Raw genomic sequence first — 16,894 nt, 5'->3', positions numbered from 1 at the left:
TCGTTAGTCCAGTTCTATTAATTTTGGGGATGTCAAACTCTTTGGGCCAATATTTCAGTTTCCAAAAATGGATGAATAGAAATTCAGACTTGCATCATTCTAAAATGACTCTTAGCTACGGGCTGGCCTCCAAGTCGATTTTTTAGTTGATACAATAAAATTCAGGCATCCAAAACTCAGCAAGGCCTGAACGTATTGATGTTTTGTATGAATTTTTTGAATAGAACGGATCAAAATAAAGGGCTCTAATTGAAGCCTAATGTCCTTGGCAGGTTCCCTCTCGGCTGTGGGACCTCAAAGTTGGTGTTTTTTTGTTAATTTGACATATGAACCTTGCAATTTCAAAATGACACCTGATTACTTACAAGGTTACAGGAACCTTGAAACTGAAAATGACACATGGAATACTAAACAGAGTGCCAATGATGAAAGGCTACCAGCTATATAAATGGTAGAAATGACCCTTGAAATTGAAAAAATGACACCTGTTATACTGCTGAAGAAAGAGTCTTCATGAGTCTTCAGGAATCTTGGGTGAGGATTTTGGAGCCAATATGAAGACTATCATTTTCTCAAACTGGAGCATAGTCATTCATGTAATGATGGCCACCTCCGGCGATTCCGGAGGAAATCTTTTGCTAAGGGGTCCTTTGTTTTTTTTTTTTTTTTTTGTGTGTGTGTTGCCCAGGGGTCCAATTCAGCTGAAGAAAGAATCTTCAAGGAGTCTTCAGGGATTCTTCGGTGAAGATTTTGGCGCCAATACAAGACTATCATTTTCTCAAACTAGAGCATAGCCATTCATGTAATGATGGCCACCTCCTCTCCAGCGATTCCGGAGGAAAGCTTTGCTAAGGGTCCTTTTTGGGGTTTGTTTGTTGGCCCCAGGGTCCACTCCAGCCGAAGAAAGAACTTCCTTCATGCTTTGTGAAGGTGGCATATTCTAAACCTGGTGTGTAAAATAATAATAATAAAATAATAATAATAATAATAATAATAATAATACACAATAATAATAATAATAATAAAGGATAAATGATAATAATGATAAAGAAAAAAAAAAAAAAAAAAAAAAAAAAAAAAAAAGTCCCTCACGCGATTGAAAATCGAACTTTTGAGTTTTGTATTTCCAACTAACCCCAGCTAGTACAGTTCTGTTCATTTTGGGGATGTAAAACTCTTGGAGCCAATACAATATTTCCATTGAAAAAAAAAAAAAAAAAAGCTCTTCCTGGAAAGATCAGAACTTCTTGATTTCCGGCCTAACTAACCCTCGTTAGTACAGTTCTATTCATTTTGGGGATGTCAAACTTTTTTGGGGGCCAATATTTCCATTGAAAAAAAAAAAAAAAAAAAGCTCCAGATTCTCAAAAGATCGAACTTTCGAAATTTCCAGCCTAACTAACCCTCATTAGTACAGTTCTATTCATTTTGGGGATGTCAAACTCTTTTGCCAATATTTCATTGAAAAAAAAAAAAAAAAAAGCTCCGCCTCAAAAGATCGAACTTTCGAAATTTCCAATTGCCTAACTAACCCTCGTTAGTACAGTTCTATTCATTTTGGGATGTCAAACTTTGGGGCCAATATTTCCATTGAAAAAAATAAAAAAAAAAAAGAGCATAGCCTCAAAAGATCGAACTTTCGAAATTCCGGCCTAACTAACCCTCGTTAGTACAGTTCTATTCATTTTGGGGATGTCAAACTCTTTGGGCCAATATTTCCATTAAAAAAAAAAAAAAAGTCCCGCCTCAAAAGATCGAACTTTCGAAATTTCCACCTAACTAACCCTCGTTAGTCCAGTTCTATTAATTTTGGGGATGTCAAACTCTTTGGGCCAATATTTCCAGTTTCAAAAATGGATGAATAGAAATTCAGACTTGCATCATTCTAAAATGACTCTTAGCTACGGGCTGGCCTCCAAGTCGATTTTTAGTTGATACAATAAAAATTCAGGCATCCAAAACTCAGCAAGGCCTGAACGTATTGATGTTTTGTATGAATTTTTTGAATAGAACGGATCAAAATAAAGGGGCTCTAATTGAAGCCTAATGTCCTTGGCAGGTTCCTCTCGGCTGTGGGACCTCAAAGTTGGTGTTTTTTTGTTAATTTGACATATGAACCTTGCCATTTCAAAATGACACTCTGATTACTTACAAGGTTACAGGAACCTTGAAACTGAAAAATGACACATGGAATACTACAACAGAGTGCCAATGATGAAAGGCTACCAGCTATATAAATGGTCGAAATGACCCTTGAAATTGAACAATGACACCTGTTATACTGCTGAAGAAAGAGTCTTCATGGAGTCTTCAGGAATCTTGGGTGAGGATTTTGGAGCCAATATGAAGACTATCATTTTCTCAAACTAGGAGCATAGTCATTCATGTAATGATGGCCACCTCCGGCGATTCCGGAGGAAACCTTTGCTAAGGGGGCCCTTTTTGTTTCTTTTTGTTTTTTTTTTTTGTGGGGCCCAGGGGTCCAATTCAGCTGAACAAAGAATCTTCAAAGAGTCTTCAGGGATTCTTCGCTGAAGATTTTGGCGCCAATACGAAGACTATCATTTTCTCAAACTAGAGCATAGCCATTCATGTAATGATGGGCACCTCCGGCGATTCCGGAGGAAATCTTTGGTAAGGGGTCCTTTTTGGGGTTTGTTTTGTGGGGCCAGGGGTCCAATTCAGCCGGCACCCTTTGCAAGGTGAAGGTGGCATATTCTAAACCTGGTGTGTAACAATAATAATAAAATAATAATAATAATAATAATAATAATAATAATAATAATAATAATAATAATAATATGATAAAAATGATAAAAAAAGAGTCCCCACGAGGAAAAATCGAACTTTCCGAGTTTCCATTTTCTAACTAACCCCGTTAGTACAGTTCTGTTCATTTTGGGGATGTAAAACTCTTGGGGCCAATATTTCCATTGAAAAAAAAAAAAAAAAAAAAGCTCACCTGAAAGATCGAACTTTCGCAATTTCCGCCTAACTAACCTCGTTAGTACAGTTCTATTCATTTTGGGGATGTCAAACTTTTTTTTTTTAGGCCAATATTTCCATTGAAAAAAAAAAAAAAAAAGCTCCGCCTCAAAAGATCGAACTTTATGAAATTTCCGGCCTAACTAACCCTCAAGTACAGTTCTATTCATTTTGGGGATGTCAAACTCTTTTGGGCCAATATTTCCATTGAAAAAAAAAAAAAAAAAAAAAAAGCTCCTCGCCTCAAAAGATCTGAACTTTCAGAAATTTCCGGCCTAACTAACCTCGTTAGTACAGTTCTATTCATTTTGGGGATGTCAAACTCTTTTGGGGCCAATATTTCCATTAAAAAAAAAAAAATCCGCCTCAAAAGATCGAACTTTCGAAATTTCCGGCCTAACTAACCCTCGTTAGTACAGTTCTATTCATTTTGGGGATGTCAAACTCTTTGGGCCAATATTTTCCATTTAAAAAAAAAAAAAAAAAAAAAAGTCCTGCCTCAAAAGATCGAACTTTCAGGATTTCCGACCCAACTAACCCTCATTAGTCCAGTTCTATTAATTTTGGGGATGTCAAACTCTTTGGGCCAATATTTCCAGTTTCCAAAAATGGATGAATAGAAATTCAGACTTGCATCATTCTAAAATGACTCTTAGCTACGGGGCTGGCCGGAGGAAGTCGATTTTTAGTTGATACAATAAAAATTCAGGCATCCAAAACTCAGCAAGGCCTGAACGTATTGATGTTTTGTATGAATTTTTTGAATAGAACGGATCAAAATAAAGGGGCTCTAATTGAAGCCTAATGTCCTTGGCAGGTTCCTCTCGGCTGTGGGACCTCAAAGTTGGTGTTTTTTTTGTTAATTTGACATATGAACCTTGCCATTTTCAAAATGACACTAGACATTACTTACAAGGTTACAGGAACCTTGAAACTGAAAAATGACACATGGAATACTACAACAGAGTGCCAATGATGAAAGGCTACCAGCTATATAAAATGGTCGAAATGACCCTTGAAATTGAACAATGACACCTGTTATACTGCTGAAGAAAGAGTCTTCATGGAGTCTTCTAGGAATCTTGGGTGAGGATTTTGGAGCCAATATGAAGACTATCATTTTCTCAAACTAGAGCATAGTCATTCATGTAATGATGGCCACCTCCGGCGATTCCGGAGGAAACCTTGCTAAGGGTCCTTTTTGTTTGTTTTTTTTTTTTTTTTTGTGTGTGTGTTGCCTAGGGTCCAATTCAGCTGAAGAAAGAATCTTCAAGGAGTCTTCAGGGATTCTTCGGTGAAGATTTTGGCGCCAACACTAAGACTATCATTTTCAAACTAGAGCATAGTCATTCATGTAATGATGGCCACCTCCGGCGATTCCGGAGGAAAGCTTTGCTAAGGGTCCTTTTGGGTTTGTTTTTGTGGGGCCCAGGGTCCAATTCAGCTGGCACTTTATGCGAATGGTGAAGGTGGCATATTCTAAACCTGGTGTGTAATAATAATAATAAAAATAATAATAATAATAATAAACTAGATAATAGTCATAATAATAATAATAATAATAATGATAATAATAACAAAAAAAAAAAAAAAAAAAAAAAGTCCCCACGTCGAACTTTCTGAGTTTCCGGCCTAACTAACCCCCTGTTAGTACAGTTCTGTTCATTTTGGGATGTAAAACTCTTGGGGCCAATATTTCCATTGAAAAAAAAAAAAAAAAAAAGCTCCGCCTGGAAAGATCGAACTTTCGCAATTTCCGCCTAGCTAACTAACCTCGTTAGGGAGTTCTATTCATTTTGGGATGTCAAACTCTTTTGGGGCCAATATTTCCAAAACAAAAAGATCGAACTTTCATTTTGGGGATGTTAGTAAAGTTCTATTCATTTTGGGGATGTCAAATCTTGTGGGGGCCAATAAAAAAAAAAAAAAAAAAAAAAAAAAAGCTCCGCCTCAAAAGATCGAACTTTCTGAAATTTTGAGCCCTAACTAACCTCGTTAGTACAGTTCTATTCATTTTGGGGATGTCAAACTCTTTGGGGCCAATATTTCCATTAAAAAAAAAAAAAAAAAAACTCCGCCTCAAAAGACCGAACTTTTTTTTTTTCCGGCCTAACTAACCCTCGTTAGTACAGTTCTATTCATTTTGGGGATGTCAAAACTCTTGGGGCCAATATTTCCATTCCAAAAAAAAAAAAAAAAAAAAAAAAGTCCCGCCTCAAAAGATCGAACTTTCGAAATTTCCGACCTAACTAACCCTCGTTAGTCCAGTTCTATTAATTTTGGGGATGTCAAACTCTTTTGGGCCAATATTTCCAGTTTCCAAAAATGGATGAATAGAAATTCAGACTTGCATCATTCTAAAATGACTCTTAGCTACGGGGGCTGGCCTCCAAGTCGATTTTTAGTTTGATACAATAAAATTCAGGCATCCAAAACTCAGCAAGGCCTGAACGTATTGATGTTTTGTATGAATTTTTTTGAATAGAACGGATCAAAATAAAGGGGCTCTAATTGAAGCCTAATGTCCTTGGCAGGTTCCCTCTCGGCTGTGGGACCTCAAAGTTGGTGTTTTTTGTTAATTTGACATATGAACCTTGCAATTTCAAAATGACACCTGCATTACTTACAAGGTTACAGGAACCTTGAAACTGAAAAATGACACATGGAATACTACAACAGAGTGCCAATGATGAAAGGCTACCAGCTATATAAATGGTAGAAATGACCCTTGAAATTGAACAATGACACCTGTTATACTGCTGAAGAAAGAGTCTTCATGGAGTCTTCAGGGAATCTTGGGTGAGGATTTGGAGCCAATATGAAGACTATCATTTTCAAACTGAGCATAGTCATTCATGTAATGATGGCCACCTCCGGCGATTCCGGAGGAAACCTTTGGAAGGAAATTTTTTTGTTTTCTTTGTTTTTTTTTTGTTTGTGTGGTTGCCCAGGGGTCCAATTCAGCTGAAGAAAGAATCTTCAAAGAGTCTTCAGGGGATTCTTCGGTGAAGATTTTGGCGCCAATACGAAGACTACTATCATTTTCAAACTAGAGCATAGTCATTCATGTAATGATGGCCGCCACCTCCGGCGATTCCGGAGGAAAGCTTTGCTAAGGGGGTCCTTTTTGGGGTTTGTTTGTGGGGCCCAGGGGTCCAATTCAGCCGGCACCATGGCATTGGTGAAGGTGGCATATTCTAAACCTGGTGTGTACGAAGACTAAATAATAAAAATAATAATAATAACAATAATAATAATAATAATAATAATACAATAATGATAATAATGATAATAAAAAAAAAAAAAAAAAAAAAAAAAAAAAAAAGAGTCCCCACGAAAAAAAAACTTTCCGAGTTTCCTAGGCCCAACTAACCCTCGTTAGTACAGTTCTGTTCATTTTGGGGATGTCAAACTCTTGGGGCCAATATTTCTTGAAAAAAAAAAAAAAAAAAGCTCCGCCTGAAAGATCGAACTTTCGCTTTCCAATTTCCGGCCTAACTAACCCTCGTTAGTACAGTTCTATTCATTTTGGGGATGTCAAACTCTTTGGGGCCAATATTTCCATTGAAAAAAAAAAAAAAAAAAAAGCTCCGCCTCAAAAGATCGAACTTTTCGAAATTTCCGGCCAACTAACCCTCGTTAGTACAGTTCTATTCATTTTGGGGATGTCAAACTCTTTAGGGGCCAATATTTCCATTGAAAAAAAAAAAAAAAAAAGCTCCGCCTCAAAAGATCGAACTTTCCGAAATTTCCGGCCTAACTAACCCTCATTAGTACAGTTCTATTCATTTTGGGGATGTCAAACTCTTTTGGCCAATATTTCCATTGAAAAAATAAATAAAAAAAAAAAGTCTCCGCCTCAAAAGATCGAACTTTCGAAATTTCCACCCTAACTAACCCTCGTTAGTACAGTTCTATTCATTTTGGGGATGTCAAACTCTTTGGGCCAATATTTCCATTAAAAAAAAAAAAAAAAAAAAAAAAAAAAAAAGCCTCAAAAGATCGAACTTTCAAAATTTCCGACCTAACTAACCCTCGTTAGTCCAGTTCTATTAATTTTGGGATGTCAAACTCTTTGGGCCAATATTTCAGTTTCCAAAATGGATGAATAGAAATTCAGACTTGCATCATTCTAAAATGACTCTTAGCTACGGGGCTGGCCTCCAAGTCGATTTTTTTAGTTTATACAATAAAAATTCAGGCATCCAAAACTCAGCAAGGCCTGAACGTATTGATGTTTTGTATGAATTTTTTGAATAGAACGGATCAAAATAAAGGGGCTCTAATTGAAGCCTAATGTCCTTGGCAGGTTCCTCTCGGCTGTGGGACCTCAAAGTTGGTGTTTTTTTTGTTAATTTGACATATGAACCTTGCAATTTCAAAATGACACCAGATTACTTACAAGGTTACAGGAACCTTGAAACTGAAAAATGACACATGGAATACTACAACAGAGTGCCAATGATGAAAGGCTACCAGCTATATAAATGGTCGAAATGACCCTTGAAATTGAACAATGACACCTGTTATACTGCTGAAGAAAGAGTCTTCATGGAGTCTTCAGGAATCTTGGGTGAGGATTTTGGAGCCAATATGAAGACTATCATTTTCTCAAACTGGAGCATAGTCATTCATGTAATGATGGCCACCTCCGGCGATTCCGGAGGAAATCTTTTGCTAAGGGGTCCCTTTTTGTTTTTTGTTTTTTTTTTTTGTGGGGCCCAGGGGTCCAATTCAGCTGAAGAAAGAATCTTCAAGGAGTCTTCAGGATTCTTCGGTGAAGATTTTGGCGCCAATACTAAGACTATCATTTTCTCAAACTAGAGCATAGCCATTCATGTAATGATGGCCCACCTCCATGATTCCGGGAGGAAAGCTTTGCCAAGGGGTCCTTTTTTGGTTTGTTTGTGGGGCCCAGGGTCCAATTCAGCTGGCACCCTTGCGTGGTGAAGGTGGCATATTCTAAACCTGGTGTGTAACAATAATAATAATAATAATAATAATAATAATAATAATAATAATAATAATAATAATAATAATAATAATAATGATAATAATGATAATAAAAAAAAAAAAAAAAAAAAAAAAAAAAAAAAAAAGAGTCCCCACGCTGAAAATCGAACTTTCCGGAGTTTCCCGGCCTAACTAACCCCCGTTAGTACAGTTCTGTTCATTTTGGGGATGTAAAACTCTTGGGCCAATATTTCCATTGAAAAAAAAAAAAAAAAGCTCCCTGGAAAGATCGAACTTTTTTGTTTTTTCCGGCCTAACTAACCCTCGTTAGTACAGTTCTATTCATTTTGGGGATGTCAAACTCTTTGGGGCCAATATTTCCATTGAAAAAAAAAAAAAAAAAAGCTCCGCCTCAAAAGATCGAACTTTCGAAATTTCCACCTAACTAACCCTCGTTAGTACAGTTCTATTCATTTTGGGGATGTCAAACTCTTTTAGGGCCAATATTTCCATTGAAAAAAAAAAAAAAAAAAAGCTCCGCCTCAAAAGATCGAACTTTCAAATTTCCCCTAACTAACCTCGTTAGTACAGTTCTATTCATTTTGGGATGTCAAACTCTTTGGGGCCAATATTTCCATTGAAAAAAAAAAAAAAACTCCGCCTCAAAAGACCGAACTTTCTGAAATTTCCAGCCTAACTAACCCTCGTTAGTACAGTTCTATTCATTTTGGGGATGTCAAACTCTTTTGGCCAATATTTCCATTAAAAAAAAAAAAAAAAAAAAAAAAAAAGTCCCGCCTCAAAAGATCGAACTTTCTGAAATTTCCGACCTAACTAACCCTCGTTAGTCCAGTTCTATTAATTTTGGGGATGTCAAACTCTTTGGGCCAAATATTTCCAGTTTCAAAAATGGATGAATAGAAATTCAGACTTGCATCATTCTAAAATGACTCTTTTAGCTCATGGGCTGGCCTCCAAGTCGATTTTTTAGTTGGATACAATAAAAATTCAGGCATCCAAAACTCAGCAAGGCCTGAACGTATTGATGTTTTGTATGAATTTTTGAATAGAACGGATCAAAATAAAGGGGGCTCTAATTGAAGCCTAATGTCCTTGGCAGGTTCCTCTCGGCTGTGGGACCTCAAAGTTGGTGTTTTTTTGTTAATTTGACATATGAACCTTGCAATTTCAAAAATGACACCTGCATTACTTACAAAGGTTACAGGAACCTTTGAAACTGAAAAATGACACATGGAATACTACAACAGAGTGCCAATGATGAAAGGCTACCAGCTATATAAATGGTCGAAATGACCCTTGAAATTGAACAATGACACCTGTTATACTGCTGAAGAAAGAGTCTTCATGGAGTCTTCAGGGAATCTTGGGTGAGGATTTTGGAGCCAATACGAAGACTATCATTTTCTCAAACTAGAGCATAGTCATTCATGTAATGATGGCCACCTCCGGCGATTCCGGAGGAAACTTTGCTAAGGGGTCTTTTTGTTTCTTTGTTTTTTTTTTTTTTTGTGTGGGCCCAGGGTCCAATTCAGCTGAAGAAAGAATCTTCAAGGAGTCTTCAGGGATTCTTCTCTGGTGAAGATTTTGGCGCCAATACTAAGACTATCATTTTCTCAAACTAGAGCATAGCCATTCATGTAATGATGGCCACCTCCGGCGATTCCGGAGGAAAGCTTTGCAAGGGTCCTTTTTTTTTTTTTTTGTTTGTGGGGCCCAGGGGTCCACTTCAGCCGGCACCCTTGCGTGGTGAAGGTGGCATATTCTAAACCTGGTGTAATAATAATAATAATAATAATAATAATAATAATAATAATAATAATAATAATAATAATAACAAAAAAAAAAAAAAAAAAAAAGAGTCCCCACGCGAAAAATCGAACTTTCCGAGTTTCCGGCCTAACTAACCCCCGTTAGTACAGTTCTGTTCATTTTGGGGATGTAAAACTCTTGGCCAATAAAAAAAAAAAAAAAAAAAAGCTCCGCCTGGAAAGATCGAACTTGGGCAATTTCCGGCCTAACTAACCTCAAACTAGTACAGTTCTATTCATTTTGGGGATGTCAAACCTTTAAAATCCAATTTTCCAAAAAAAAAAAAAAAAAAAAATCTCCGCCTCAAAAGATCGAACTTTCGAAATTTCCAACTAACCCTCATTAACAGTTCTATTCATTTTGGGGATGTCAAACTCTTTGGGGCCAATATTTCCATTGAAAAAAAAAAAAAAAAAAAAAAAAAAGCTCCGCCTCAAAAGATCGAACTTTCGAAATTTCCGCCTAACTAACCCTCGTTAGTACAGTTCTATTCATTTTGGGGATGTCAAACTCTTTAGGGCCAATATTTCCATTGAAAAAAAAAAAAAAAAAAAAAAAAAAGTCCTCAAAAGATCGAACTTTCGAAATTTCCGGCCTAACTAACCCTCGTTAGTACAGTTCTATTCATTTTGGGATGTCAAACTCTTTGGGCCAATATTTCCATTAAAAAAAAAAAAAAAAAAAAAAAAAAAAAAGTCCCGCCTCAAAAGATCGAACTTTCGAAATTTCCGACCTAACTAACCTCGTTAGTCCAGTTCTATTAATTTTGGGATGTCAAACTCTTTGGGCCAATATTTCCAGTTTCCAAAAATGGATGAATAGAAATTCAGACTTGCATCATTCTAAAAATGACTCTTAGCTACATGGGCCTCCAAGTCGATTTTTTAGTTGATACAATAAAATTCAGGCATCCAAAACTCAGCAAGGCCTGAACGTATTGATGTTTTGTATGAATTTTTGAATAGAACGGATCAAAATAAAGGGGCTCTAATTGAAGCCTAATGTCCTTGGCAGGTTCCTCTCGGCTGTGGGACCTCAAAGTTGGTGTTTTTTTTGTTAATTTGACATATGAACCTTGCCATTTCAAAATGACACTCAGATTACTTACAAGGTTACAGGAACCTTGAAACTGAAAAATGACACATGGAATACTACAACAGAGTGCCAATGATGAAAGGCTACCAGCTATATAAATGGTCGAAATGACCCTTGAAATTGAACAATGACACCTGTTATACTGCTGAAGAAAGAGTCTTCATGGAGTCTTCAGGAATCTTGGGTGAGGATTTTGGAGCCAATATGAAGACTATCATTTTCTCAAACTGGAGCATAGTCATTCATGTAATGATGGCCACCTCCGGCGATTCCGAGGAAACCTTTGCTAAGGGGGCCTTTTTTTTTTTGTTTTTTTTTTTGTGTGTGTGTGCCTAGGGGTCCAATTCAGCTGAAGAAAGAATCTTCAAGAGTCTTCAGGGATTCTTCGTGAAGATTTTGGCGCCAATACTAAGACTATCATTTTCTCAAACTAGAGCATAGTCATTCATGTAATGATGGCACGCCACCTCCGGATTCCGGAGGAAAGCTTTGCAAGGGGTCCTTTTTTTGGGTTTGTTTGTGGGGCCCAGGGGTCCACCCAGCCGGCACTCTATGGTGAAGGTGGCAAACCATCTCAAAACTGGTGTAGAAGGTGGCATATTCTAAACCTGGTGTGTAACAATAATAAAAAATAATAATAATAATAATAATAATAATAATAATAATAATAATAATAATAATAATAATAATAATAATGATAATAAAAAAAAAAAAAAAAAAAAAAAAAAAAAAAAGAGTCCCCACGCGAAAAATCGAACTTTCTGAGTTTCCAATATGCCTAACTAACCCCTGTTAGTACAGTTCTGTTCATTTTGGGATGTAAAACTCTTAGCCAATATTTCCATTGAAAAAAAAAAAAAAAAAAAAAGCCCGCCTGGAAAGATCGAACTTTCGCAATTTCGGCCTAACTAACCCTCGTTAGTACAGTTCTATTCATTTTGGGATGTCAAACTCTTTGGGGGCCAATATTTCCATTGAAAAAAAAAAAAGCTCCCTCAAAAGATCGAACTTTCAAAATTTCCAGCCCAACTAACCCTCGTTAGAACAGTTCTATTCATTTTGGGATGTCAAACTCTTTGGGGCCAATATTTAAAAAAAAAAAAAAAAAAAAGCTCCGCCTCAAAAGATCGAACTTTCGAAATTTCCCTTAACTAACCCTCACCTGTTAGTACAGTTCTATTCATTTTGGGATGTCAAACTCTTTGGGGCCAATATTTCCATTGAAAAAAAAGCTCCGCCTCAAAAGACCGAACTTTGAAATTTCCATTCTAACTAACCCTCGTTAGTACAGTTCTATTCATTTTGGGGATGTCAAACTCTTTGGGCCAATATTTCCATTAAAAAAAAAAAAAAAAAAAAAAAAAAGTCCTTCAAAAGATCGAACTTTCGAAATTTCCGACCTAACTAACCCTCGTTAGTCCAGTTCTATTAATTTTGGGATGTCAAACTCTTTGGGCCAATATTTCCAGTTTCCAAAAATGGATGAATAGAAATTCAGACTTGCATCATTCTAAAATGACTCTTCGCTACGGGGCCTCCAAGTCGATTTTTCAGTTTATACAATAAAAATTCGGGCATCCAAAACTCAGCAAGGCCTGAACGTATTGATGTTTTGTATGAATTTTTTTTGAATAGAACGGATCAAAATAAAGGGCTCTAATTGAAGCCTAATGTCCTTGGCAGGTTCCCCTCTCGGCTGTGGGACCTCAAAGTTGGTGTTTTTTTGTTAATTTGACATATGAACCTTGCAATTCAAAATGACACCTGCATTACTTTACAAGGTTACAGGAACCTTGAAACTGAAAATGACACATGGAATACTACAAACAGAGTGCCAATGATGAAAGGCTACCAGCTATATAAATGGTCGAAATGACCCTTGAAATTGAACAATGACACCTGTTATACTGCTGAAGAAAGAGTCTTCATGGAGTCTTCAGGAATCTTGGGTGAGGATTTTGGAGCCAATATGAAGACTATCATTTTCTCAAACTGAGCATAGTCATTCATGTAATGATGGCCACCTCCAAGATTCCGGAGGAAACCTTTTAAGGGTCCTTTTTTTTGTTTGTTTTTTTTTTTTTTTTTGTGTGTGTGTGTTGCCTAGGGTCCAATTCAGCTGAAGAAAGAATCTTCAAGGAGTCTTCAGGGATTCTTCGGTGAAGATTTTGGCGCCAATACTGAAGACTATCATTTTCTCAAACTAGAGCATAGTCATTCATGTAATGATGGCCACCTCCGGCGATTCCGGAGGAAAGCTTGCTAAGGGTCCTTTTTTTAGGGGTTTGTTTGTGGGGCCAGGGGTCCAATTCAGCTGGCACCCTTGCGTGGTGAAGGTGGCATATTCTAAACCTGGTGTAACAATAATAAAATAATAATATAATAATAATAATAATAATAATAATAAATAATAATAATAATGATAATAATGATAAGAAAATAAAAAAAAAAAAAAAAAAAAAAAAAGAGTCCCCACGCGAAAAATCGAACTTTCAAAGTTTCCAGCCCAACTAACCCATTAGTACAGTTCTGTTCATTTTGGGATGTAAAACTCTTGGGGCCAATATTTCCCATTGAAAAAAAAAAAAAAAAAAAAAAAAAAAAAAAGATCGAACTTTCATAATTTCCGCCTAACTAACCCTCATTAGTTCTATTCATTTTGGGGATGTCAAACTCTTTTGGGGGGCCAATTATTTCCATTTTTTTTGCCTCAAAACATCGAACTTTCAAATTTCCGGCCTAACTAACCCTCGTTAGTACAGTTCTATTCATTTTGGGGATGTCAAACTCTTTAAAATAAATATTTCCATTGAAAAAAAAAAAAAAAGCTCCGCCTCAAAAGATCGAACTTTCGAAATTTCCGGCCTAACTAACCCTCGTTAGTACAGTTCTATTCATTTTGGGGATGTCAAACTCTTTGGGGCCAATATTTCCATTGAAAAAAAATAAAAAAAACTCCGCCTCAAAAGATCGAACTTTCGAAATTTCCGGCCTAACTAACCCTCGTTAGTACAGTTCTATTCATTTTGGGGATGTCAAACTCTTTGGGCCAATATTTCCATTAAAAAAAAAAAAAAAAAAAAAGTCCCAACCTCAAAAGATCGAACTTTCAGAAATTTCCGACCTAACTAACCCTCGTTAGTCCAGTTCTATTAATTTTGGGGATGTCAAACTCTTTGGGCCAATATTTTTCCAGTTTCCAAAAATGGATGAATAGAAATTCAGACTTGCATCATTCTAAAATGACTCTTAGCTACGGGGCTGGCCTCCAAGTCGATTTTTTAGTTGATACAATAAAAATTCAGGCATCCAAAACTCAGCAAGGCCTGAACGTATTGATGTTTTGTATGAATTTTTTTGAATAGAACGGATCAAAATAAAGGCTCTAATTGAAGCCTAATGTCCTTGGCAGGTTCCTCGGCTGTGGGACCTCAAAGTTGGTGTTTTTTTGTTAATTTGACATATGAACCTTGCAATTTCAAAATGACACTCTGATTACTTACAAGGTTACAGGAACCTTGAAACTGAAAATGACACATGGAATACTACAACAGAGTGCCAATGATGAAAGGCTACCAGCTATATAAATGGTAGAAATGACCCTTGAAATTGAACAATGACACCTGTTATACTGCTGAAGAAAGAGTCTTCATGGAGTCTTCAGGAATCTTGGGTGAGGATTTTGGAGCCAATATGAAGACTATCATTTTCTCAAACTGGAGCATAGTCATTCATGTAATGATGGCTACTCCAGCGATTCCGGAGGAAACCTTGCTAAGGGTCCTTTTGTTTGTTTTGTTTTTTTTTTTGTGTGTGTGCCTAGGGTCCAATTCAGCTGAAGAAAGAATCTTCAAGGAGTCTTCAGGGATTCTTCGGTGAAGATTTTGGCGCCAATACGAAGACTATCATTTTCTCAAACTAGAGCATAGCCATTCATGTAATGATGGCCGCCACCTCCGGCGATTCCGGAGGAAAGCTTTGCTAAGGGGTCCTTTTTGGGGTTTGTTTGTTTGTTTAGGGCCCAGGGGTCCACTTCAGCCGGCACCCTTGCGTGGTGAAGGTGGCATATTCTAAACCTGGTGTGTAACAATAATAATAATAATAATAATAATAATAATAATAATAATAATAATAATAATAATAATAATAATAATAATAATAATAATGATAATAATGATAATAATAAAAAAAAAAAAAAAAAAAAAAAAAAAAAGTCCCCACGCGAAAATCGAACTTTCCCAGTTTTCCCCTAACTAACCCCGTTAGTACAGTTCTGTTCATTTTGGGATGTAAAACTCTTGGGGCCAATATTTCCATTGAAAAAAAAAAAAAAAAAAAAAAGGCTCCAAAAGATCAAACTTTCGCAATTTCCTTCCTAACTAACCTCGTTAGTACAGTTCTGTTCATTTTGGGGATGTCAAACTCTTTGGGGGCCAATATTCCATTGAAAAAAAAAAAAAAAAAAAAAAAAAAGCTCCGCCTCAAAAGATCGAACTTTCAGAAATTTCCGGCCTAACTAACCCTCGTTAGTACAGTTCTATTCATTTTGGGGATGTCAAACTCTTTAAAATATTTCCATTGAAAAAAAAAAAAAAAAGCTCCGCCTCAAAAGATCGAACTTTCAAATTTCCGGCCTAACTAACCCTCGTTAGTACAGTTCTATTCATTTTGGGGATGTCAAACTCTTTGGGGCCAATATTTCCATTGAAAAAAAAAAAAAAAAAACTCCGCCTCAAAAGATCGAACTTTCGAAAATTTGGGCCTAACTAACCCTCGTTAGTACAGTTCTATTCATTTTGGGGATGTCAAACTCTTTGGGCCAATATTTTTAAAAAAAAAAAAAAAAAAAAAAAAAGTCCCGCCTCAAAAGATCGAACTTTCGAAATTTCCGACCTAACTAACCCTCGTTAGTCCAGTTCTATTAATTTTGGGGATGTCAAACTCTTTGGGCCAATATTTCCAGTTTCAAAAATGGATGAATAGAAATTCAGACTTGCATCATTCTAAAATGACTCTTAGCTACGGGGCTGGCCTCCAAGTCGATTTTTAGTTTATACAATAAAAATTCAGGCATCCAAAACTCAGCAAGGCCTGAACGTATTGATGTTTTGTATGAATTTTTTGAATAGAACGGATCAAAATAAAGGGGCTCTAATTGAAGCCTAATGTCCTTGGCAGGTTCCCTCTCGGCTGTGGGACCTCAAAGTTGGTGTTTTTTTTAATTTGACATATGAACCTTGCAATTTCAAAATGACACCTGCATTACTTACAAGGTTACAGGAACCTTGAAACTGAAAATGACACATGGAATACTACAACAGAGTGCCAATGATGAAAGGCTACCAGCTATATAAATGGTAGAAATGACCTTGAAATTGAACAATGACACCTGTTATACTGCTGAAGAGAGAGTCTTCATGGAGTCTTCAGGAATCTTGGGTGAGGATTTTGGAGCCAATATGAAGACTATCATTTTCTCAAACTGGAGCATAGTCATTCATGTAATGATGGCCACCTCCGGCGATTCCGGAGGAAACCTTTGCTAAGGGGGCCTTTTTGTTTGTTTTTTTTTTTTTGTGTGTGTAGTTGCCCAGGGGTCCAATTCAGCTGAAGAAAGAATCTTCAAGGAGTCTTCAGGGATTCTTCGGTGAAGATTTTGGCGCCAATACTAAGACTATCATTTTCTCAAACTAGAGCATAGCCATTCATGTAATGATGGCCACCTCCGGCGATTCCGGAGGAAAGCTTTGCTAAGGGTCCTTTTTTTTGGGTTTGTTTGTGGGGCCCAGGGGTCCACTTCAGCCGGCACCCTTGCGTGGTGAAGGTGGCATATTCTAAAACCTGGTGTGTAACAATAATAAAATAATAATAATAATAATAATAATAATAATAATAATAATAATAATAATAAAATGATAATAATGACAATAAAAAAAAAAAAAAAAAAAAAAAAAAAAAAAAAAAAAAATCGAACTTTCTGAGTTTCCAGGAATCCCCACAGTTCTGTTCATTTGGAATGTAAAACTCAAAC

The sequence above is a fragment of the Macrobrachium rosenbergii genome, unplaced genomic scaffold, assembly GCF_040412425.1.
Source record: "Macrobrachium rosenbergii isolate ZJJX-2024 unplaced genomic scaffold, ASM4041242v1 13917, whole genome shotgun sequence".
Classification (NCBI taxonomy): domain Eukaryota; kingdom Metazoa; phylum Arthropoda; class Malacostraca; order Decapoda; family Palaemonidae; genus Macrobrachium; species Macrobrachium rosenbergii.
Note: the sequence above shows the minus strand (reverse complement) of the source record.